Source organism: Pongo pygmaeus, chromosome 6, assembly GCF_028885625.2.
Source record: "Pongo pygmaeus isolate AG05252 chromosome 6, NHGRI_mPonPyg2-v2.0_pri, whole genome shotgun sequence".
Classification (NCBI taxonomy): domain Eukaryota; kingdom Metazoa; phylum Chordata; class Mammalia; order Primates; family Hominidae; genus Pongo; species Pongo pygmaeus.
In genome coordinates, this window is record NC_072379.2 from 24,973,890 (window position 1) to 24,999,946 (window position 26,057).

Consider the following 26,057-nt stretch of genomic DNA (forward strand, 5'->3'; position numbering starts at 1 on the left):
AGAAAACCTAATCATTTATCTTTAAATTGCAGTTTTCCCACGTTTGATAAGTTTTTAAACTTTTGTAACCATGGAAAAAGTTTCTTGAAATACAATACAGTTTGGTTTTAATACCACTTGGGAATTGAATTAGAAAGCTTTGGTCCATAATTTCAGTGTAAGTAGTCTAGGAATTGATGGAAGTTAATTTATTTATATATCCCCTGATATGTTAAATATCTCATAGCTGAGTTCAGGGTATACAGCGTATTACTTCACATAGTCAATGTTAAGAACTTAAAAGAAAAAGAAAAAATCCAATGGGAAAAAATATAATCTTAACTGAAAGTATAACTATGTATTTGCTAATTTTTAAAGAGTATTAAAAAAGCAGAAAGCATTTAGAAATTTGATGGCAGACAGTACTACGAGGTACACAGTGTTTAGAATAAAGGGAGAAACCTTCATCACCGTTTCCAAAAAAGGAAGTTACTCAAAAAAGCGGGGGTGGGGTGGTGGTAAACAGTCCAGTCCTTAACTAGGAAAATCATGAACCACTTTTCTTTCTTTTTTTTGAGACAGAGTCTCGCTCTGTCACCCAGGCTGGAGTGCAGTGGTGCGATCTCGGATCACTGCAGCCTCCGCTGCCCGGGTTCAAGCAATTCTCTTGCTTCAGCCTCCTGAGTAGCTGGGATTACAGACATGTGCCACCACGACCGGGTAATTTTTTTTGTATTTTTAGTACAGACAGGGTTTTGCCACGTTGCCCAGGCCGGTCTTGAACTCCTGAGCTGAAAAGATCCCCCCATCTCGGCCTCCCAAAATTCTAAGATTACAGGCGTCAGCCACCATGCCCAGCCCCCACTTTTATTTCTGATTTTAGTAATTTGAGTCTCTCTTTTATTCTCAATCTAGTTTATGGGTTGTCAATTTCGTTTATTCTTTTGAAGAACAATTGGTTTTGTTGATTTCTATTTTTGTTTGTTTGTTTTGAGACAGGGTCTAGCCCTGTCACCAGGCTGGAGTGCGTGCAGTGGCGCAATCTCGGCTCACTGCAACCTCCGCCTCCCGGGTTCAAGCAATTCTCCTGCCTCAGCCTCCTGAGTAGCTGGGATTATAGGCACGCGCAGCCACGCCCAGCTAATTTTTGTATTTTTGGTAGAGACGGGGTTTCACCATGTTGGGCAGGATGGTCTCAATCTCCTGACCCTGTGATCTGCCCATCTCAGCCTCCCAAAGTGCTGGGATTACAGGCACGAGCCACTGAGCCCGGCTGATTTCTATTCTTTTCTTTTTTTCTTTCTTTTTTTTTTTTTTTGAGACAGAGTTTTACTCTTTGTTGCCCAGGCTGGAGTGCAGTGACACGATCTCGGCTCACTGCAACCTCCGCCTGCTGGGTTCAAGCGATTCTTCTGCCTTAGCCTCCCAAGTAGCTGAGATTATAGGCACGCACCACCACACCCAGCTAATTTTGTATTTTTAGTAAAGACAGGGTTTCACCATGTTGGTCAGGCTCTTCTTGAACTCCTGACCTCAGGTGATCCGCCCTCCTCAGCCTCCCAAAATGCTGGGATTACAGGCGTGAGCCGCCATGCCCGGCCGATTTCTACTCCTAAAATCTCTTCTATTTATCTCTGCTCTAATCTTTATTTTTTTCTTGTTTTTGCTAGCTTTGAGTTTAGTTTGCTCTTCTTTTTTCTAGTTCCTTATGGTGTAAACATATTGTGTAGCCTTGCAGCTTTCATAAATGGCGCCCATTCCTGCTCTCACCGGATGAGGTTCCAGTTAGGTAAACAGGAATCAGTCCTTCTGGCTGACCAGAGAGGGTAAAATGTTACAAGTTAGGTCTGCACTCTTCCCACCCATTTGAAGAGAATGAATTGGGAGTTGGTTTGCTGCCTCCTCCAGACCCGGATAAACTGCAGACGGGGTGGGACAAGACCACAGAAAAATGTCACAAAAGTTTTACATGTTTTTTTTTCTTAATTGGGCATTTGCTTTGTTGCTATAGACATTTGACTGTTTTTCACAGGTCCTGTAAGGTTAATTCAACTAGTTTCTGGTTGTTTTTGGTGTTTCTGTGAGGGAATGAGTCTTCGAGCTTTTTAATTTGCCGTTTTGCTGATGCCACTCAATAATGCTTTTTAAATTATGAAAATAATAGAATCATGTTGAAGGAAGTTTGCAGCACCCAGAAGTATAACAAACTAAGGAAAAAATCTCACCCTCATTGTACTATCCCCAGAGTAGCCACTATTTACACTTTACTGTGTTACCTTTGAGCCTTTTATTTTTCTTCCTCTCTCTTTTCCCTTTGTCCAGTGTCGTCTTATTCTCCGACTCCTCACCACCAATAAAAAGGTAAAAAACTGAAAAAAACCCTCTAAACATGATTTATTGAGTACAATGTTAATATTTTAATTAGCATACTTTTGTTTTTAATTTCCCAAAACGTTGTATATACTAAAATTTTCATTTATATTTCCAAAAGGAAATATAGATATTTCTGTTAACATCCAAATGCTTGGGTTTTATTCTAGTCTTTCTGCCTTCAAGGTGTAAGAGTTAAGAAAGAATCAGGTGTGGCATACCCATGTTACTTTCCTGTGACTTCGACCTTTATGGCATTTTTACATCTAGTAAAAAGTGGCATGCTCTTAGTCAAAGGCGTAAGCCCAAACCATGTGGAAAGGATCTTGTCTCTTTCGAAAGCTAATATAAAAAGAATTCCTCCTAGACATATAAATATTGTGACATCAGTTTCTTAGGCTAAACATGCCTATTATTCTAGGTGAATTATTAACAATAAATACTTTAACTCTGTGCCCTGTTAATTATCATAATATGATTTCTAATTTGTTTTAACCTTAGGTTATATATAGCTTGAAGCCATTTATATTTTGGTATACTTGTAATAGTTACTATACACTAGACTATGTATATTGGACTAGACATGGAGAGTCAAAAAAGAGCACGTGATCAGAGTAGAAATCATGCCGTAGCTTCCTTCGTGTCTACCTCGAGTAGAAGCAGTAGAAAAAGTAATTACCTAAGATTTTTTTGGATTCTGGTCTATGGAGAAGCACCCTTATGCTTAGGCTGATGGGTAGCTAAATTAGAAAGTATTTTTTGTGATTTAGAATTTTATATGGAGATGTTCATTGTGATTAATTATTCTTTGTATTAGCAGATTTTTGCTTTTTGTAGCTGCGTGATTTCTTTTGGTCATCCATTACTGTCTATTAATAAAGAAAAACTTTATTTCACTGAAGCAGTGATACATAATCCAACTTGGATTTTTTAAAAAAATGACTGAATTTTTTCCTTGGGAATACATTACTGTTAAAAATGTAAATTATTAGATACATTACTTTTAATGAATATAAGTGGTATAATTAGAAGGCTGAAAATAATCCTTGGAAACATGAGTCTAATTTGATACCTAAGAAACTGAGGACAAAGATACTCTTTGTAGCATATTTTCTAATGTCATTTCATTGTCTCACCAAGAAGTACTTGCATAAAGCAGGTTTGATTATAGCATCTGTTGAATATTTAAGGTTGGGTAAAGTGGGTGAGTTTAACAGATATTTTCCCTTATTTCTTTTAGGGGAATCTGGATTGGGAAAGTCGACATTAATCAACTCATTATTCCTCACAGATTTGCATTCTCCAGAGTATCCAGGTCCTTCTCATAGAATTAAAAAGACTGTACAGGTATGGATATTAGTATTGTTAATTGATGATAAGCTGGAATAATATTAATACATACAAAGCACATGTTGTAACTTTTATTATGCTTCCTTAGAGGTAAGATGCAAATTTGCCCTTAGCCAGTGTAAGATGGTAAATATGACTTCATAAAATTAAAAAAAGAAGAAGTACAGTTAATCAGAAGAATTATCTTGACTAGAACTTTCCAAATTTGTCCTAAGGACTCTCCTAGAGATGAAACTGTGACATAGTAACCAATTCTCCTGCAGTTGTACTATCTAGTATGATAGTCATTTGCCAAATGTTTACATCAGTTAAATTAATTAAATTAAAATGCAATTTCTCTTTTGCTCCAGATACATTTCAAGTGCTCAACAGCCACATGTGGCAAGTGGCTGCCATTTTGTGCAGAACATATATGAAGATTTTCATCATTTCAGAAAATTGCATTGGACAGTGTAGAGAAAACATGATTCATAGAAAAGCTATTGTTATTTAAATACAGTGTTCCATATTAGTCAGTGGGGTAATACTATATCGTAGTTGAATGGCAATAGCAATTCTGTAAGACTCCCAAGGTATATATGATCTAATTTACTGCTTCTCAGTCTTTGCTATGCATTCCTATCCTGGGTATCCTGTTAAATTTAGTTCTTCTAGTAGTTCTGAGATGGGCTGCGTTTCTACATTTCTCACAAGATCCCAGGTGATGCTAATGCTGCTGGATGGTAGATCACACTTTATAGAGCAAGGGGCTAGACTCTAGATATGCACTTCTTATTAAATAGTACAGCAGCCTGTAGCCACATGTGGCTATTAATCTTTGAAATGTGGGTAGTCTGAATTGTGATGTTCTGCAAATATAAAATATACCACCGATTTCTAAGACTGAGCATGGAAAAAAATCTCCATAATTTTTTGTATTGATTGTATACTGCAGTGATCATATTTTGGATGTATCAGGTTAAATAAAATTGATGAATTTCACCTTTTTCCTATTTTAAAAGTGGCTACTAAGAAAATTTTAAATTACTGATATGATTGACATGGTATTTTTATTTGGCAGCACTGCTCTAAACTGTTGATGAAAAATATTGTTGGTAAGCTCTGCTTATGTGCTATATAGGACATGAGCAGAGAGGAGGCAAGTGAACAGTTCTGGCTGGAGTAGGCTTCATTGAGGCAGTGATGCTTTTAGCTGGATTTGAAGAAGTGGAAGTGATCATCCCAGTGCACAGGATGGAAGGACTGTCTATATATTCTGGGCAGTAACTCATACATATCAAACTGCAAGATAGAGTTTAGTAACTAGAATCCCAAAGGAGTAATTTTGTGAAGTGAATATCTTATTTCTCCTTTTTAATGTTCCTCTCTATTATAGGATTTTTTTGGCAACTTTCACAGGGCTTGAGATTTAAAATTACCTGCAAAATTATGCTGTAAAAACTTGATCCTACTTGCTTATTTATTTTGCCTGATGGGCCCGAAGTGGCATGGTAGAGCTTTAGAAGTAACTGTTGTGGCTATAAGAGAACATGAATTTATCAAGGGACAGAGTCTGGGAGATGAGATTTTTGGAAAACCCAGACTTAGGACTAAGGGGAGTGAACTATCAGAGAATTTCATGGAAATGTCAGTACGATATGAATCAGAGTAATTGAATATCACATTTTATTCACAAAGGGGGAAATTCAAGAAGCTGGACTGTAAAGTAACAGTAAGAGTTTTCTGGATGTAAGGAATGATAAAAATGTACAATAATACACTTTTTTTTTTTTTTAAGATGGAGTCTCACTCTTGTACCCAGGCTGGAGTGCAGTGCACGATTTTGGTTCACTGCAACCTCCACCTCCTGGGTTCAAGCAATTCTCCTGCCTCAGCCTCCCAAGTAGCTGGGATTACAGGTGCCCACCACCACACCTGGCTGATTTTTGTATTTTTAGCCATGTTGGCCAGGCTGGTCTCAAACTCCTGAGCTCATGTAATCCACACGCCTTGGCATCCCAAAGTGCTGGAATTACCGGCGTGAGCCACCACACCCAGCCAACAATACACCTTTATGTTTGTCTCCCAGAAGGGAGTTTTAGTAAAGTGGTGAAGATGAATGATGGCAGATATAGGAAGTTTGAAATAGAATAGATGATGAGAAGAGGGAGGACTGACAGTACAGAGTATTGCCACCCCATGTATATCCAAGAACACTTGGTAAAGGATATCCATAGAGCAGCTGAGGGTGTCTTCAGTGTCTTGAATTATTAAATAATGATGGCATCATCCCATATGTATTGTAGATTTATCTCATATGTATTGATTTTATATATGATAGAAATGCTATAAACAAAAATTTGTTTAACCAAAATGCCACATTCACCTAGACAATTTGAAGAAACAGAAATTTATTCTAAAATTCCCTAGTTTGAAAACAACTTGATATGTGATCTGAAATATATTATTATGTATTAATAAAAACTCATATATTACCTTAGTAATATTGCTAAAAGGCAGTTTCTTTTAGATTTTATGAGCTTCAGTAGTAGCTAAACTACAGTTTCTTATCTAGTATTTAAATAGATAATATAAAGATGAATACTTCAGTAACTGCTTTGGGAGATTTATGGGTTTTTTTTTTTTTTTTTGAGACAGAGTCTTGCTCACTGCAAGCTCCGCCTCCCGGGTTCACGCCATTCTCCCGCCTCAGCCTCCCCAGCAGCTGGGACTACAGGTGCATGCCGCCACGCCAGGCTAATTTTTTTATTTTTAGTAGAGACGGGGTTTCACCATGTTAGCCAGGATGGTCTTGATCTCCTGACCTTGTGATCTGCCCGCTTCCACCTCCCAAAGTGCTGGGATTACAGGCGTGAGCCACCGCACCCAGCCGAGGATTTATTTTCTTTATTTAAAAAAATATTTTTGGCCGGGCGCGGTGGCTCATGCCTGTAATCCCAGCACTTTGGGAGGCCGAGGCGGGTGGATCACCTGGTCAAGAGATCGAGACCATCCTGGCTAACACGGTGAAACCCCGTCTCTACTAAAAATACAAAAAATTAGCCGGGCATGGTGGCGGACGCCTGTAGTCCCAGCTACTCGGGAGGCTGAGGCAGGAGAATGGCGTGAACCCGGAGGCGGAGCTTGCAGTGAGCTGAGATCACGCCACTGCACTCCAGCCTGGGCGACAGAGCGAGACTCCGTCTCAAAAAAAAAAAACAAAAAAACAAAAGCTGGGTGTGGTGACACGTGCCTGTAGTCGCAGCTACTCAGGAGGCCGAGGCAGGAGAATCACTTGAACCCAGGAGGCAGAGGTTGCAGGGAGCCGAGATTACACCACTGCACTCCAGCCTGGCGACAGAGGGAGACTCCGTCTCAAAAAAAAAAAATGTTTTCCTCTATGTTATTTTAGGAATCAAGCAACATGGGAGGTGTTGAGACAGCCCAAGCGGGCAGGGAGGGGCATTGAAGAGCAGGCAGGCTCACTGGGAAAGCGGAGGTCGGGGACAGGGAGAGAGGGTGGGATGGAGAGGGCATCTGAGGGGATACGGTCAGAGGTCGACTGCTGTCCTCAAGCCCTTTTTCAAAGTCATCCCACCTCTTTGAAAGGCTCATTTGCCATTTAACAGCTGTTGACGTTTCTTTAAAAACGAATCTGAGGGTCTGTGGCTGGGCAGCAGGCACCAGCATCAAGAGGAGGACAAACAAGGTCCCTGGGCTGAGGATCCCACCCCAGGGAAAGCCTGTAGTGCATAGAAGTGGCGGGAAACTTAGGGCTCCAAGAGGCTGACCTACAGGGAGCTGGCCCTTTGCACCCACCCTTCCTATCCTAGGCAAAAGAGGGAGCGAGCTGAGGTAAAGTTAGAACTAGGCTTCTTTAAAGTAATAGGTTAAGCACTATTTAATTTCTGGTCTAGACCTCAAAGGAGTTAAACCAGGTGACTTCCACCAGATTTTCTTGGTTCTGGGTTTGTTCCATGAGAAGCTGTAGGTTCGATTCTGTACAAGTTCTAGAACCTTCCGGAACCCACAGAACCTATTTGGGCAGTTGAAGTGAGTGGAGAAAGCAGGAATCTCAAAATATCTCAATATAAAGACACCACTCCTTCCCCTCTCTTCACTGCCCTCACAAAAGCAGGTCCTCCACACCACTGCTGCCTCCTCAGACCGCTGCGCTCTCACTAACGAGGCCATTTCTTTCTTGACTTCGCTGTGCTCTTGGCCTAGTGACAGTGATCAGAAATAATCAGGGGCGATCAAGCCCATGCTACCCTGGACAGGGGGTAATATTTCCATTGAGGGCCTCCCTAGTGGCTTTCCCTCTCTGAGCAGCGGGGACACGTGACAGCACAGGGCAGCCCGCGGGGGTTACGGCGAGGTGAGAAATCTTCCTGTGGCTGTGGAATTCTTGATAAGGTGGCGAACGTGTTGTGCAGCGGCATCCTGAGGGCTGCCCGCCCTCCCAGGCACCCAGGGCGGGCAGGCAAGCTGCACGCTGTCATCGCCTAAGTCAGCGGCCTTGGGCACACTTAATTACAGGAGAAGCAGAATCTGATTGCACTTTCTGTGCCAGCTCCTGACTTCGTTTACATCGTCGTTTTTTTTTTCCTTTTTCATACCTCAATGGACTAAATCTGAAAGATGTTTAGAGCTAGATTTTCACCAGCAGGTCTTCAGAAATGAATACAGGGATGAGGAATTTCATTCATTTATCCTTGCGTTGGCTGAGCAAATATTTATTGAGTGCCTGTTGTATCCAGGTACTGTGCTTTGTGGTAGGGGGATTCTCAGATTTATTTTCTAAGGTGAAACAATTGGAATTTGGAGCCACCGATATTTTCCATGATCATCACAAGGGAGAGGGGAGCTATAATATTTGGATATCATAATGTGGTAAATTGGAAGTAATCAGCCCAGAAGACACTGCCTGGTTCCTGGAAGGTGAAGATTGAGATGCAGGCCCATAGGTGGGAAGCTCTGCCTTAGATCTGGGCTTTGTGCTATTTCCATTAATGAGGCATAAGGTGGAAAGGTGGTGCCTGTCATCTGGGCTTGACAATCTTCTCAAATGCCCTAAAAGAAAGTCTTCCCTCTTATGCCCATTTCTCTTTCTGTTTTTCTTTTCTTTTCTTTTCTTTTTTTTTTTTTTATTATACTTTAAGTTCTAGGGTACATGTGCACAACATGCAGGTTTGATACATAGGTATACATGTGCCATGTTGGTTTGCTGCACCCATCAACTCATCATTTACATTAGGTATTTCTCCTAATGCTATCCCTTCCCCAGCCCTCCACCTCCTGTCAGACCCCCGTGTGTGATGTTCCCCGCCTTGTGTCCAAGTGATCTCATTGTTCACTTCTCACCTATGAGTGAGAATATACAGTGTTTGGTTTTCTGTCCTTGTGATAGTTTGCTGAGAATGATGGTTTCCAGCTTCATCCATGTCCCTGCAAAGGACATGAACTCATCCTTTTTTATGGCTGCATAGTATTTCATGGTGTATATGTGCCACATTTTCTTAATCCAGTCTATCATTGATGGACATTGGGGTTGGTTCCAAGTCTTTGCTATTGTGAATAGTGCCACAATAAACATACGTGTACATGATTTATAGTAGCATGATTTATAATCCTTTGGGTATATACCCAGTAATGGGACGGCTGGGTCAAATGGTAGTTCTAGTTCTAGATCCTTGAGGAATCGCCACACTGTCTTCCACAATGGTTCAACTAATTTGTACTCCCACCAACAGTGTAAAAGTGTTCCTATTTCTCCACACCCTTTCTAGCATCTGCTGTTTCCTGACTTTAATGATCGCCATTCTAACTGATGTGAGATGGTATCTCATTGTGGTTTTCATTTGCATTTCCCTGATGACCAGTGATGATGAGCATTTTTTCATCTGTCTGTTGGCTGCATAGGTGTCTTCTTTTGAAAAGTGTCTGTTCATATCCTTCGCCTACTTTTTGATGGAATTGTTTGTTTTTTTCTTGTAAATTTGTTTGAGTTCTTTGTAGATTCCGGATATTAGCCCTTTGTCAGGTGGGTAGATTGCAAAAATTTTCTCCCATTCTGTAGGTTGCCTGTTCACTCTGATGGTAGTTTCTTTTGCTGTGCAGAAGCTCTTTAGTTTAATTAGATCCCATATGTCAATTTTGGCTTTTGTTGCCATTGCTTTCGGTGTTTTAGTCATGAAGTCCTTGCTATGGGTCTTAAAATCTCTATGGAATCTAAATTTGGTGTCAAGTTAGCTTATTTTTTATTGGTCTACTTTGAGTGTAAATGAAAACAGATGAATGCTACCTTCCTTAACAATAGTCTTTTGTTCATTTTATATCTGAAATTTTTGTTTTGGTAAAATTTTGAATTTATATTAAAGCTTTTTTAGCTTTATGCCCCCTAGCTATTAATAGAAGCAAACTCTTGCTGTTTATTTATGACAGAACACACATGCAGGACTTGAGATGTTACTAATAATGTCCACTACAAGAACTATGAAAGCAGAAAACTGGCAGCTGTGACTTACAATGGAGTTGATAACAACAAGAATAAAGGGCACCTGACTAAGTAAGTATATATTTTTTCACCAAAAAAGGTATTCTTTCTGTAGTCAATAATCATATTGTTTCATTTTCATTAAATTTCTCCTGGCTCCTCACTAGAAAATTTGGATAATGTTCTCTATGCACAACAGCATAAATGTATATTGTTATGCTTTGTTAATAGCAGAAACTTTTTTGAATGAACCATTTTTGATGGAGTTTTCACTTACAGATTGTGTGGAAACAAAGGACAGGCTTTAATAAAAGGAATAGGTAGATGAATTTATTCTTGCTTACCTTCTCTAATCCTGTTCCAGGGAGTAAATTAGCTGGAGTTTTGGTTTCTTCTTTTGGCTGTCAGAGTGGTGTAAGTGACTACGAATTGTGTAGCTTTGTCCTATTGCGCTTATATCTCAAGCTGTGGTGTTTTTATGTGGGGGTCAAAAAAAGAGATGTGTGAGGAAGCTGGTAACCATGTCTGTGCCCTGCTTTTAAAAAATTTGTCATTATTGAAGATCATAATTACATCATATGTCACTTAACAATGGGGATATTCTGAGAAATGTGTCATTGGGCTATTTCATCATTCTGTAAACATCATAGAGTGTACCTACACAAACCTAGATGGTAGAGCCTTCTACACACCTAGGTTATGTGCTCTAGCTATTGCTTGTAGGCTATAAACCTATATAGCGTATTACTGTACTGAATGTCATAGACAGTTGTAACATAATGTTAAGTATTTGTGTATCTAAACATAGAAAAGGTGCAGTAAAAATACAGTATAAAAGATTAAAAATGGGATATGTGTATAGGGCACTTGTGAATGGAGCCTGTAGGACTGGAAGTTGCTCTGGATGAGTCAGGGAGTGCGCAGTGAGTGACTGTGAAGGCCTAGGACATTACTGTACACTACTGTGGACTTTATGAACACTGTACACTTGGGCTATACTAAATTTACTTTTTAAATTTGTCTTTAATAATCTTATTTTGCTGTAACTTTTATAATAACTTAAATTTTAAAAAAACTTTTTGATTCTTTTGTAGTAACACTTAGCTTAAAACACAAACACATTGAACAGATGTACAAAAATATTATCTTTATAATCTTTATTCTATAAGCTTTTTTCTATTTTAAAAGTTCTTTCTTTTTTCACTTCAAACTTTTTTGTTGTTGAAAACGAAGACATAAACTTACACATTAGCCTAGGCCTACTCAGGGTCAAAATCATCAAGATGCTACCGGGCAGTAGGAATTTTTCAGTTCCTAGGGGCCACCATCATATATGCAGTCCCTTGTTGACTGAAATGTCATTATGCAGTGCATAGCTGTATTATGAAACCATTTTAAATAATGTGCATTTGTAGCTAGGTGTTATCTACCATTAGACAATAATCCTGACGGATCAACTATATAAATACGAAAGACAAGTTCTGAAAGTAGCTATAGTGTTTTCCATAGTGGTTAACATGCCTTATAATGGAATAGAAAAATGTCCCTTCTTAAATATTTAAAATACAAGATTCTGTTTGAGGTAAGCCTCAATACGTGAACAAAAGGAAGGCTTTTTATCTCTTTTGAGCAAAATGTTTATTGAGCAACTTTGGCACAAAAATGGTAAGGATCCATCATAGTGAATATTGTTCATAAAATCCTAATTCACTTTAAACTCATTAACGATGAACTTTTTAACTCACTAAAAGAAACACATACACAAAGCTACTGATAATTTTGTATGTTAAAATACTACCGGTACATATTTTTTGTTAAATATGTGTACTTATCCAATATATTTTTAAAATGTTTGTTAATGTTGTAGATATAAGGAATTGTTTATTTGTCCCCATGTCTCAAATATAAGGCTTTTTTTTTTTTTTTTTTTTTTGAGACAGTGTCTCACTCTGTTGTCACCCAGGCTGGAGTGCAGTGGTGCGATCTTGGCTCACTTCAAGCTCCACCTCCGGGTTCACGCCATTCTCCTGCCTCAGCCTCCCGAGTAGCTGGGAATACAGGTGCCTGCCACCACGCCTGGCTAATTTTTTGTATTTTGTTTAGTAGAGACGGGGTTTCACCATGTTAGCAAGGATGGTCTCGATCTGCTGACCTCGTGATCCGCCTGCCTTGGCCTTCCAAAGTGCTGGGATTACAGGCGTGAGCCACTGTGCTCGGCCATATAAGGCTTTTTAAAGTAGTGCTGTTGGATGCAGGTAAGATAATTCAGAGAAAAATTGTAGACTTTACAGTATCACTAAGTTTTTTTCTGCATATACAAAATTCTACTGTGTGGATACGTGAGTTAAACTATATCCCAGGTGAAAACATAAATAGTAGAATTCTACTGGAAATATATCTCTTAAAGAGAGGAATCATGACCGTACTTTGCCTATGCAAATAAAAAAAGAAATGTTTGCATTGCTAAAAAGAAAATTGCCCCAGGAGCTAGCATAATATTTTATTTTATGTTAATAATAAGTAGGAAAATAAACATTTTAGAAGATAAAGCCAACTGGGGAATGGCTGTAATTGGAATAGATATTTGATATGATTTGATAAATTAGATTGTTACTACTTCATTGAATAACGCCTACTGAATCTGAAAGAAATCACTTAGAAGTTTTATCTATTGATTGTATCTTACATTGTCTTGAAAACGTTAGCAATTTCAAAATATATTTTTGTTAAATTTTTCCTTAAAAATCATTAACAACTTATGGTGCTTTAGCTGATGTAAGGTGCTTTTCTTCATAGCTCAGTACATATCCATGGATAACTGAAAAGAAAGACTAATGTTTAAATAAGTGAAGTAAGCGGGTGTGAGTTTAGGCTTCTTTTAATGTTCTTTTTGTATTGCCCTCATGTGACTCTCCATAGCAATGCATTCTTTGACAGTGGTAGTGAGGAAGGGTTGAGAGTTGCAAGAATTTTGGAATGGAAGGTGAACCTATTGAAAATTCATAGTTAAATTGATCTTTGGCAATGTATGCTTCACAAAGTGCTAATCACACTTTGGTTTTAAAATATAAGCCAAACTTTTTAAAGATGTTAGACATTGAATAGTAAAATGCATTCATGTGCCACATAACGATGTTTCGGTCAATGACTGACTGCATATACGACAAATTCCCATAATATTATCATGTCATACCATAGAGCCTAAGTGTGTAGTAGGTTATACTATCTAGAGTTGTGTAAGTACACTCTGTGTTGTTCACGCAATGATAATGAATTTCTCAGAATGTATCCCCATTTTTAAGCAATGCATGACTGTAGATCAATTTATCTTATATTTAAATTTTCTGAGGTAGTTTTGGGCAAACTGTAGAGTCTATTGAAACATGAAATAAAAAACCAAACACCGCATGTTCTCACTCATAGGTGGGAATTGAACAATGAGAACACATGGACACAGGAAGGGGAACATCACACACCGGGGCCTGTTGTGGGGTGGGAGGAGGGGGGAGGGATAGCATTAGGAGATATATCTAATGTTAAATGACGAGTTAATGGGTGCAGCACACCAACATGGCACATGTATACATATGTAACAAACCTGCACATTGTGCACATGTACCCTAGAACTTAAAGTATAATAAAAAAAAAATTAAAATTAAAATATATGTGTAGATATCTGAAAATGTGCCTTTCTGTTATGTCAAGAGCCCTAGAACAATTCTATTTTAGAGGGACTTAAAACAAGAATTAGATTGTGTGGTTTAAATCTGAAGAATTAGATTGTGTGGTTTAAATCTGAAGACTAGCTGAACTTGTCCAGTCAGCTATAATTCGTCTCAAGGTCAGATCTGGAGAAGTGGATGCTGTTCTTAGCAGCTATCCAGTAATTACCTGTTTCTGACAAAGAAAGTACGGAGCTATCTAAGTGCTTCTTGTATCCTTAGAGAATATATCTTGCAGCCCTGTATGAAGGTTACTGGGTGGTTGGAAGCCACAGAAATGGTGACCTCTGAAATCAAAGAAAATTCAGCCAGGGTTTGTAAAGGAAAGGGGAGAAGAGTTGGTCATATCCAGATTGCTGATCTCTTAAAGGAAGTGATCCCCAGTAAGAGAAGGGCCATCTCTTTTTTTTTTTTTTTTTTGCTAGACATCCTTCTTGAAGTTGTATCTGCCTCCTTTTTCCTTGATCTTCCTTGTACCCTTTACTTAAAGTCACATTTGATTGGTGACTCTTTTTCAGAACTGATGTCTATCGTTGGTACCAATTATGACAATAGACACCTTGCTCCAAGTTGGGGCAAACCCTAGTCTCTCTTTCCTTTATGTTAATTTATTTTTCTGTTCTTTTTAGCCTTCTCCATCAGTCATCTTGGGAAAACTTTATAAGTAAATGACTAAAAATACAAATTTCAAAGGTAGATCCTCAGAATTCTTGATACATGACAAGAGTTTTCATTGATCTAAATAGAAATAAAGACAATTTTCTGAAAATTTCAGGTTGTTTTAAAAAATTAAACTTACTCAGTTGTATCTTTTACTCTTTATTCAAGTGTCCTTTCATGAAAGTATGATGATAGTAGTTGGAGTTTTGTTTATGTTTGGTTTTGATACTCTTACTTGGCAGAACAAGATGTTGGCAGCCATTATTACTCAAAATTTTTGGAAATTTTTATTGATCTTTGAATTTTTTTTTTTTTTGAGACTGAGTCTTGCTCTGTCACCCAGGTTGGAGTGCAGTGGCGCGATCTTGGCTCACTGCAACCTCCGCCTCCCAGGTTCATGCCATTCTCCTGCCTCAGCCTCCCGAGCAGCTGGGACTACAGGTGCCCACCACCACGCCCAGCTACTTTTTTGTATTTTTAGTAGAGATGGGGTTTCACTGTGTTAGCCAGGATGGTCTCGATCTCCTGACCTCGTGATCCACCTGCCTCGGCCTCCCAAAGTGCCGGGATTACAGGCATGAGCCACTGCGCCCCGCCGATCTTTGAAATTATTTAAGTGAAATTCCTTTGGAAAATTTTGCACATAGTGACCTGCTAACCACTGGAGCAAAAATATGTAAATCTACTTGTTTAATGTGTTCTTTAGGAAAGACCATCACACATAATTTAAATGAAACATGATTGTCTTTTATTACACTCCAAATGTGGGTCACGTGTAATGCAGCAACGTAGAACCTGACTAGGCCATCCTTCTGTGGCGGCTCTGATTTTATTGGTCACATGAAGGGGTGTGGCTTGCAAGAACTTTAACCTTAGAAAGACAACCCTAGAAGGAGCTAAATCTTTGGGGATTCAGTTTCATATTCAGGTTATGTTGTAACCATTTTGTTTTTCTTGTTTTACTAGGCTTTTTCCATTACTTTGTCTGGGTTTTTAATTTTGCTGGTAGGTTTGTAAGCTTTACTACTATATGTGTGTGGGTAAGAGTTTCCTATTAAAAAGCAGACAGGCAATGATATAACTTAAATGGTTTTTCCAGCCATTTAATAAAAGGTTTTACTTGGAAAAAAATAGTAAATATGAAGACAAAAAGTGATCTCCTTACATTTTCTATACTGTAAGCACAATTGTTTGTTTTGATTTTTTAAAAATTAATAAAGATGATTAGAAGTGAAGTGTTAGTTTAAAAATTCAAAATTTGAAAGATATTTTTACTGGCGAGAGACTTCAAAAAATTCATTTTAAATATGCATGAATGAACATTTTTTCACAGTATTTGAGTATATTTGGTCAGATTATTTTCACAAGGCTAAAAAACTTACAGTATCTTAGCTGTTAAATATTGCAGATTTCTTTTAGAAAGTACACACATTTAGCAGGTTTAGAACTTTGAACAGACTTTCACAAGACAATCGCACAGCATATTTATTTTCATAGTGATTTAGTGTAATTACGACAGTAATTTGGGAAATAAATTAGCTTTAGCAAATTTTACTGTAATTTTTTTTTATTTAGGGCACATACCTTAGTAATTTAATTGTGAAAGCTACGCATTTGCCTTTAATTGAAGCTTTTAGCATGCTTTACTTTAAATGTGCTAAATCACTAAATTTTGTTCCTTTAGATATGATACAGTTGAAGGCATGTAAGGCAGGGGATTGTTTTTCCAAAGACATAGCAGTTTTACTATACAGGGATTTTTAATATTTAAATTTTGAATTTAAAAGAAGATTTTTTCTTTTTCTTTGAGATGGAGTCCTGCTCTGTCACCCAGGCTGGAGTTCAGTGACACGATATTGGCTCACTGCAACCTCTGCCTCCTGGGTTCAAGCAATTCTCCTGCCTCAGCCTACCAAGTAGCTGGGATTACAGGCATGCACCACCACGCCCAGCTAATTTTTGTATTTTTAGTAGAGACAGGGTTTCACTATGTTGGCCAGGCTGGTTTCGAACTCCTGATCTTGTGATCTGCCTGCCTTGGCCTCCCAAAGTGCTGGGATTACAGGTGTGAGCCACTGTGCCTGGCCTAAAAGAAGATTTTGAAACATCATTGCATGTTTTCTCTGCAGTCTCTTATTTTCCCCCTAGAGTTATTTAAATAATAATTTAGGTGGCAAAATTACTTGCTCCTTCCCAAGGATAAAGTAAAATAAACATTTTATAGATGAGTTATGTAAGTAGGAATAGATATTTAATTCTCTCTTATTTCTAATTTAACGTATTTACAATCACAGTTATATTGTTGAATAATATTAAGTTGCTTAAATACACATATTCAGTTACTTAAGTTTAGCAATTAAAAATCATTTTTAGATTATTTCTTTTCTAGAGCCTAAAAAAGATTTTTGTGGTGTTAGGGGACAGTGGGAATTATAGACTCCTTGAAAATCTAGCAAAAGTTTTGGACCCTTTCACCGGAAGAATACTGGCAAACACAAACACACATTTGGTATGCTGTTTCAGGGCAGTCACTGACGCTGGGTGTGCTCAGGAGATCAGAAGCAACTATATTAAAAACACCTGCCATTAATATGAGGCATATATTATTAAGAAGGATCTCATCAACTTTTAACAAAAAAAAATATTTACACTTGAAAATGTATTTCGGCTGACTCCACTTTTTGTTTTGTTTTGTTTTGTTTTTTGAGACAGAGTCTCAGTCTGTCACCCAGGCTGGAGTGTGGTGGGGCGATCTTGGCTGACTGCAACCTCTGCTCACTGCAACCTCTGCCTCCCAGGTTCCAGTGATTCTCCTACCTCAGCCTCCTGAGTAGCTGGGACTACAGGCATGTGCCACCACACCCAGCTAATTTCTGTATTTTTAGTAGATATGGGGTTTTGCCATGTTGGCCAGGCTGGTCTCTAACTCCTGGCCTCAGGTGATCTGCCTGCCTCGGCCTCCCAAAGTGCTGGGATTATAGACATGAGCCACTGCGCCTGGCCTGGACTTCCTCTTCTGAGTGCCCTGCTGACCTGTCCTGATGATGACTGTTCCTGCAGAGGTCTGCAGAACCCCGTTACCTGGCCCTGAGATCATGGAGTGCTCCATGAATGAGGACCATCCGGGCTACAGAAGGAGGGGACATGTGAGTGCGCCGGGAGGAGGATCACCCGTCTGGGCTGGGCGAGGGAGGAAGCAGGCAGGGCTGGGTCGGTGCCCCTGGCACTGGGTAAGTGGCCCTGGGCCCTCTCACGTCCAGGTGGAGCACTGGCGTCATCATGTACGTGCTGCTGGCTGGCTCCCCACCCTTCTGGCACCGGAAGCAGATGCTGATGCTGAGGATGATCATGAGTGGCAACTACCAGTTTGGCTCACCCCAGTAGGATGATTACTCAGACACCGTGAAGGACCTGGTGAGAGGCGAGGCCGACTGGCTCCTGGGCTCGGCCGCAATGCCAGGCTCCCTTGCCCAGGGAGGCCCCGCCTCTCCTGACGTGCTGGAGGGGACCTGCCTTAACGTTCTCAGGTACCCTCTCCTCCCCTTCCAGGCCTCCCGATTCCTGTTGGTGCAACCCCAGAGCTGCTGCACAGCAGAAGAGGCCTTGGCACACCCCTTCTTCCAGCAGTACGTGGTGGAGGAAGTGCGGCACTTCAGCCTCCAGGGGAAGTTCAAGGTACGAAGCCTCCTGACCCAGGCCCTGCGGCAGTTGTCGCCAGCTCCCCAAGTGCAAACCTCTAAGCCTTCTCTTCTCCCAGGAGTCCTTACACCCCGTGAATTTCCAGAGTACCCACCCCTCCCCTCCCAGCCGCCCTGTGATGGCTTCAGAGATGGCAGGTGTCAGCCCACTGGCTCCATCCCTGCGGATGCTGGCCAAGTGGGAAGTGGGGGACACTAGGAGGGCCCCGCAGAAGCCACCCAAGGCTTCGTGGCAAAGGAGCCCAGAGAGTCCTGTGCTGGAGGGGCAGGGTCTAGCAGGGCGGGGGCTGCAGCCCAGTTTCTCCGCCTGGCCCTGCACGTGATCGCTCTGACTGTGCTGGCTTCAGTGCGGATCTACTACCAGTACCGCCGGGTGAACCCGGTAACCCGGGAGATCGTCATCCGAGACCCACCCCTACACCCTCCAGCCTCTGTGCCGGCTCATTGATGCCTACGCTTTCCGAATCTATGGCCCCTGGGTGAAGAAGGGGCAGCAGCAGAACTGGGCAGCCCTTTTCAAGAACACACCCAAGGCCGTGCTGCTCTCCCTGGCCGAGGAGGACTACTGAGGGGCTGGCCAGTCAGGAAGGGCTGGGGGGCAGGTGGGGAGGTGAAGCCATGGAAATACAAGTCAAAGGGGTAAGATGCATGCAGGCCTCTGCAGAAGGAGCGCTTGGCCCTGGCCAGGAACCCCTGGAGCTGAGGCCACGATCCCCTCTCGAAGGCTGTGCACAAGGGAAGCAGGTGTTCCTACCACACAGCAATACCTGCAGGCTGGGGCAGGCCCTGGGTTGGCAGAGATCACACGTGGCCTGAGAACCAGGAACCCCCTGCTCCTCCACTTCCTAGATGAGCCGCCATCTCCGTTTTTCTTTAGGGGAGGCCCAGAGTTACTGACACTCGGGCCCTCTGCCTTTAGGGTCCCAGGGTGAAGATGAAAGACACAGAAATGTCTGAGATACACAATTGCAGGAGATTTTTTTTGACCCCATGACATCCAGTGACAGTGTGGGAGCAGGCTACTCTCCAGGGACATGTTTCTGGAGGCATATGGAGAAGGGGGCCCAGGTGAGGTGGCTCACACCTGTAATCTCAGCACTTTGGGAGGTCGAGGTGGGACAATTGCTTGAGGCCAGGAGTTCGAGACCAGCCTGGGCAACGTAGTGAGATCCCATCACTACAGAAATTCAAAAAACTAGCCAGGCATGGTGGTGCATACCTGTAGTCCCAGCTACTCAGGAGGCTGAGGTGGGAGAATTGCTTGAGCCCAGGAGCTCAAGGCTGCAGTGAGCTGTGATCACCACTGCACTCTAGCCTGGGCAACAGAGCAAGACCCTGTCTCAAAAAAAAAAAAAAAAAAAAAAAGAAAAGAAAAAAAAATGGAAGGGAAACTTCTGATATTTGTCTATCTGGAGTACTGTTTGCTTTGTGATTTCCACAATGCACTGCTTCACCTAGTACATAATTTGTTCTCCCAGACCCTTTTAGGACTGAACTGTGCTTTAGATAGTTACATGCCTGCCTGCTACACAGTGGAAACTAGTTTTCTTCAGAGGGACACGAAATGACAGATGAGGCCGTGAAGAAAGCATTCTCCTTCACAGCAACTAGCTAGGAAAGTGAACATATAAGTGATCCTCCTGCCTCAGCCTCCCTCCTGGCTGGGACTACAAGCGTGTGCTACCATGAAGGGCTAATTTTTTTTTTTAAATTTTTAGTAGAGATGCAGTCTGTGTTGCCCAGGATGGTCTTACTCCTGCGCTCAAGTGATCCTCCCACCTCAGCCTCCCAAATTGTTGGAATTACAGGTGTGAGCCACTGCATCCAGCCATTCATTACATATCTAAAAACAATCATCAGAGGTAGATGTAATAGGTGTTATTGTTATTAACTCCATTTAACAGATGAAAAACACTGAAGCAAATAGAAGTGAAAAATTGGGCTTTTAAAATGGATTTTTAGCCGGGCGTGGTGGCTCATGCCCAAAAGTGGTAAAGATTGAGAAATAATTAGCATTAATTCATCAACAAAATTCTAAGTATTTTGATTGTTAATACTTTCAGCTTGATCCCAGTGCAAGAAAACAATCTGAAATGGGAAAAAATATTTATTTATTTTTTTAAAAGTTCACTACTATATGGATTTTTTTTGAAACAGAGTCTCACTCTGTACCCAGGCTGGAATGCAGTGGTGCAGTCTCAGCTCACTGCAAGCTCAGCCTCCCTAGTTCACGCCATTCTCCTGCTTCAGCCTCCCGAGTAGCTGGGACTACAGGCGCTCGTCAGTCACCACGCCTGGCTAATTTTTTGTATTTTTGGTAAAGATGGGGTTTCACCGTGTTAGCCAGGATGGTCTCAATCTCCTGACCTCATGATCCAGCTGCCTCGGCCTCCCAAAGTGCTGGGATTACAGGCATAATCCCACCTGTAAAGCCACCATGCCTGGGCCATTATATGGAAAAGTTTCAAGAAACTGAAATATTCAACAATAAAAAATTAATTGGTAAGTTATGTTGATTTACCTAAAGGAATATTGTGTAGGCATTTTTAAAAACTTTATAAATTTCTAATTATAAGAGAAGATAGTAATGATATACTAAGTGAAAAAAATAAAAATTTGCTTCATTTAACCTCAACTGTTAAGTTTTCTTTCTTTCTTTTTCTTTCTCTCTCTCTGTCTGTCTTTCTCTCTCTCTCTCTTTCCCTCCCTCCCTCCCTCTCTCTTTCTTTCTTTCTTCTTTCTTTTTTTTTTGATGGAGTCTTTCTCTGTATCCCAGGCTGGAGTGCAGTGGTGCGATCTTGGCTCACTGCAACCTCTGCCTCCTGGGTTCAAGTGATTCTCCTGCCTCAGCCTGGCAAGTAGCTAGGACTACAGGCACATGCCACCAAGCCCAGCTAATTTTTGCTGTTGTTGTATTTTTAGTAGAGACGGGGTTTCACCGTGTTTGTCAGGCTGCTCTCCAACTCCTGACCTCAATCTGAAATGGGAACAAAGATTTATTTTTTTTTTTTTAAAGTTTGCTACCATATGGATTACAGGTGTGAGACACCGCACCCAGCCTTGTTTTTTTTTTTTTGAAATGAAGTCTCGCTCTGTCACCCAGGCTGATGGTCCACCTGCCTAGGCCTCAGATGATCCACCTGCCTAGGCCTCCCAAAGTGCTGGGATTACAGGCATGAGCCACTGCACCCAGCCTCTTTTTTTTCTTTTTTTTTTTAAATAGAGATGGGGTTTTGTTATGTTGACTAGGCTGGTCTCGACCTCCTGACCTCAAGCAATCCTCCCATCTTGGCCTACCAAAGTACTGGGTTAACAGGTGTGAGTTACTGTGCCAGCCCTCAACTGTTTTTTTTAAATGCAGAAAAATTACTGGAAAGGCTGCAGTGAGCCACGATCACACCACTGCAGTTTAGGAGTGTGAGACCTTCCTAGGTAACAGGGTGAATCCCCACCCTGTAAAGTACTGAAAAAGTACAATTTTTTTTTTGTAGATGGAGTCTCACTCTGTCATCCAGGCTGGAGTGCACGGTGTCATCTTGGCTCACTGCAACCTCCGCCTCCTGGGTTCAAGTGATTCTCCTGCCTCAGCCTCCTGAGTAGCTGGGATTACAGGCACCTGCCACCTTGCCCAGCTAATTTTTGTATTTTTAGTAGAGACAGGGTTTCACCATGTTGGCCAGGCTGGTCTTGAACCTCACCTCAGGTGACCCACCTGCCTCGGCCTCCCAAAGTGCTGAGATTACAGGCGTGAGCCATTGGCCTCTACCCTTCTCTTTACTAGAGCAAAGGAATATTTCCATTTCTAGTTACCTAGTTACTCACTAGGTCAGGGAAGACAGAAACTACTTTTAATATTCTTTTGCTGCTTGAAGAATTACTCAATCACATGCCCTGACCAATTCACATGGAATTAAACTCCTTGGTCTAGCAAATGGTGTTTATTTCACTAGGGGGAGGAGAAACCTTTATGAAGTAGGTCTACAGCGGAGCCAACCTTATCTGCTGCTATAATTTTGCCCCAGTTTTTAAAGGCCTCATTAAAGAGATCGAGGCCACGATTCCACAGGGATTTATAAACTCATCAGGGACATGTTAGGGAATGAGATAATGAAGACAACACACTATTTGGTGAGTTATCACCGGAGCCACACTGTATTTGGCTGTGAGCGCTGTATATCATGGCTTAATTAGAAACACCCGTTAATCAGGGTCCAGGCTGACATTTTTATCTTGCGCCCACACTTCTAAATTATTCCTCAAATGGAATGTGTCATAGCAGCCAAGATATCCAACCTTGAGATTACATGCATGGGCCCAACCAGCCAATAGGCCTGGAAGAAAATCAGACAGTAGCATCCTGGGACGTTCTCTTATTTATTTAACGTGTGTTCATTCATTCCCCAGAGTGTTGTTGGAATCAATTAAAGATAAAAGACACAAAGCCATGCCATGAAGAATAAATGAGATAGATAGATAGATTGATCGATAGATATAGAAATAGATAGATGCTAGATAGATAGATAGATAGATATGTATGTATAGATGGAGAGAGAAACAGATGGATAGGCATAGAGAGACAAATAGATAAGTAGAAGATAGATAGATAGATAGATAGATAGATAGATAATGTATAGATGGAGAAAGAAACAGATGAATAGGAATAGATAGATGGATAGATAGATGATAGATACATAGATACAGAGGAATAGATGGATACATAGATGATAAATATAGATGTGTATAGATGGAGAGAGAAAAAGGATGGATAGATATATGGATAGATGGATAGGGAGAGATACATAGATATAGATCAATAGATGGATACATGATAAATAGATATGTATAGATGGAGAGAAACGAATAGATAGATGGATAGGGATAAATAGAAGTAGATGGATACAGAGATGGATAGACAAGCAGACAGATACAGACGTGAAAAACACATATATATGTATATGTGTAGTTATAAATATGTATATATGTAGTAATAAATATGTATATATGTATTATACACGTGTGTGTGTGTGTGTATGAACTCTCCATTCATCCCGGGTTGTCAGAGACAAGAGGGAGCCCAGCAGAAAGTACCTGCTGAGGGAGACATGAAAACTCTGAATTTTGAATGTGTTCCCCACACCACGCAGATTCATAGCACAGCATAAAACATTTGGCATTTGGAAGCATTTTATGCTTTTCTGTTGGTTTTGGGTTAAATTCTGTTTGTAGTTCTATGTATTTAGGGGGTGCAAGTGAAGGTTTCTTAGGGAATATATTGTGGAGTGATGAAGTCTGGGCTTTTCATGTACCCATCGCCCAAAGAGTGAACATTATACCCAATAGGTACTTTTTCAGTCCTCACCCCCTACCAGCCTCCCACCTTTCATAGTCTCCAATGTCTATTATTTCCTCTGTATGACCATGTGTATGCATTGATTAGCTCCCACTTACAAGTGAGACTGTGTGGTATTTGGCTTTCTGTTCCTGAGTTATTTCACCTAGGATTATGGCCTCCAGTTCCATTCACATTGCTACAAAAGACATGATTTTATTTCATTCTTTTTAATGGTTGAGTAGTATTTCATGGTGTCTATATAGCACATTTTTAAAATCCAATCTTCCCTTGATGGGCACTTAGGTGGATTCCACATCTTTGCTATTGTGAATAATGCTGCGATAAACATACAAGTGCAGGTGTCTTTTTGATATCTTTGTTTTTAGAGGCATTTTGAAGCATGAGTGGACTGTGGGAAGGCAGAGATCCATCCATGAGAAGGGCATGTCAGGCAAAAAGAATGGTTTGGACAAAGGGGTAACAGTGTAGAAATATATGGTGTGAATGAGGATAAAACACAACAAGCCCCATTTGGCTTGAGCAAAAAATACTGCAGGAGAGAGAACTGGATGCAGTTATGGCATGAATCAGAAATAATTTCAACTTCCTAAAGGGAAGCTGTGAAACTTGATTTTCATCATATCTGGGAAGTGAATAAAGCCCAGAAAGTTTAAGGTATCAGTTTGAAAAATTTGAGTGTTACGGTTCATGCCACTGGGCCTCTGGGGATTGTGTTGAATAAATATTTAGAAATAGTGTTTTATGAGTATTGCTGTTAATTAAGTATTAAGGAGTAATCGTGTAATTGCCTGATGGCTTCTTATCCCCCACTGCACAGATAGAGCCAATTTACTGAGACAGAAGTATTGTAATAAAGCGTTTAATAAACACAGAGCCAGCTAAGCAGGAGATAGGAGTTTATTACTCAAATCAGTCTCCCTGAAAGCTTGGAAGCTAGGGTTTTCATGGATAATTTGGCCGGGAAGGACTAAGCAATGGGTAGTGCTTATTGGTTGAAGATAAAATCATAGGGGTGTGGAAAACAGTCCGCATGAGCTGAGTCAGCCTTTGGGTGGGGACCACGGGACTGGGTTGAGTCATGAGTCATGGGTCCAAATGGAGTTAGTTTAAGAATGCAATAGTCTGGAAAACATCTCAAAAGGCCTCTTTTAGGTTCTACAGTAGAGATGTTATCTATATGAGCAATTGGGGAAGTCACAAATCTTGTGAAGTCTGGCTTCATGAATCCTGAGTGATTAGGGATTATAAGAAAGCAAGCTATGGAACAATGGCAGGTTATTATTTAACTAAGCCTACATCTTAGCAGATTTCAGACCCCTCCTATAATCCCAATCTCGTGGTCTTTCACGGATCTTACAAAGATGGTTTCAGTACTGGGACAAAGAGGAGATCAGTTTTAGAAAGGGAGTCCTATTATCCTTGAGTCAAAGTCAAACTGTAAATTAAATTTCTCCCATGGTTAAGTTGGTCTATGCCCAGAATGAACAAAGGCAGCTTGGAGGTTAGAAGCAAAATGGAATCAGGTCAGATTTCTTTCTCTGTCATAATTTTTCTATGTCATGTTTTTCTCACTGTCATACTTTTTGCAAAGGTGGTTTCAATCATAATGGAGATACCTGAGCTACAACATTTCCAAGTTTTTTCTTTGATTTGTTTTTTGTTTTTGAGACAGAGTCTTGCTCTGTTGCCCAGGCTGGAGTGCAGTAACGCCATCTCGGCTTACTGCAAGCTCCGCCTCCCGGGTTCATGCCATTCTCCTGCCTCAGCCCCCAGAGTAGCTAGGACTACAGGTGCCGGCCACCACACCTGGCTAATTTTTTATATTTTTAGTAGAGATGGGTTTCACCGTGTTAGCCAGGATGGTCTCGATCTCCTGACCTCATGATCCGCCCGCCTTGGCCTCCCAAAGTGCTGGGATTGCAGGCATGAGCCACCACACTCGGCCCATTTCCAAGTTTTATTAGCATCTCTTCTAGAGATTAAACAGGTGCTGCAGAGGGTTGACCTTCAAACCATAGGTGGAATGAACAGAAGCTTGTGCCTGGCCCACATGAGAAAAGATGGCACATCTTGTGGGCTTCCACGAAGTGTCTCTAGCAGTCATGGTGGCAGCATTCCAGCAAAGGGTAGCTAAGGGTTGCAGGATAGAAAATTCCCAAAGCAATGGTTTCTTCCAGTTGTGCAGTGGAAGCCTTCTCCTGCAAGAAAGAAACCAAAGCCATGATTAGACTACAAGCAGCAAGGTCAGAGTCCATGGGGAGAAAGTTTACAGGCACCTTCCCGCAGAAAGCCAAACATCAGGAGCCAGAAAAGAAAGCTTCCTAAACAAGCCAGAGAAGTCAAGACTAGCCCCACCTGGCTGGAATTTCCAGAGACAAATGTTAAACCACAGCCTGAAAATGCAGTTGCATGTTTCAGCCTGGTCTTATCCTCTAGGTGAGGCTAGACCC

At 41.0% G+C, this 26,057-nt stretch overlaps 1 pseudogene; it reads left to right on the top strand.

Annotated features, from left to right (window-relative positions):
• Positions 1 to 17,600: 17,600 nt before the first annotated feature.
• On the top strand, positions 17,601 to 18,823 carry LOC129041467 (phosphorylase b kinase gamma catalytic chain, skeletal muscle/heart isoform-like; annotated as a pseudogene).
• The last annotated feature ends 7,234 nt before the right edge of the window (positions 18,824 to 26,057 follow it).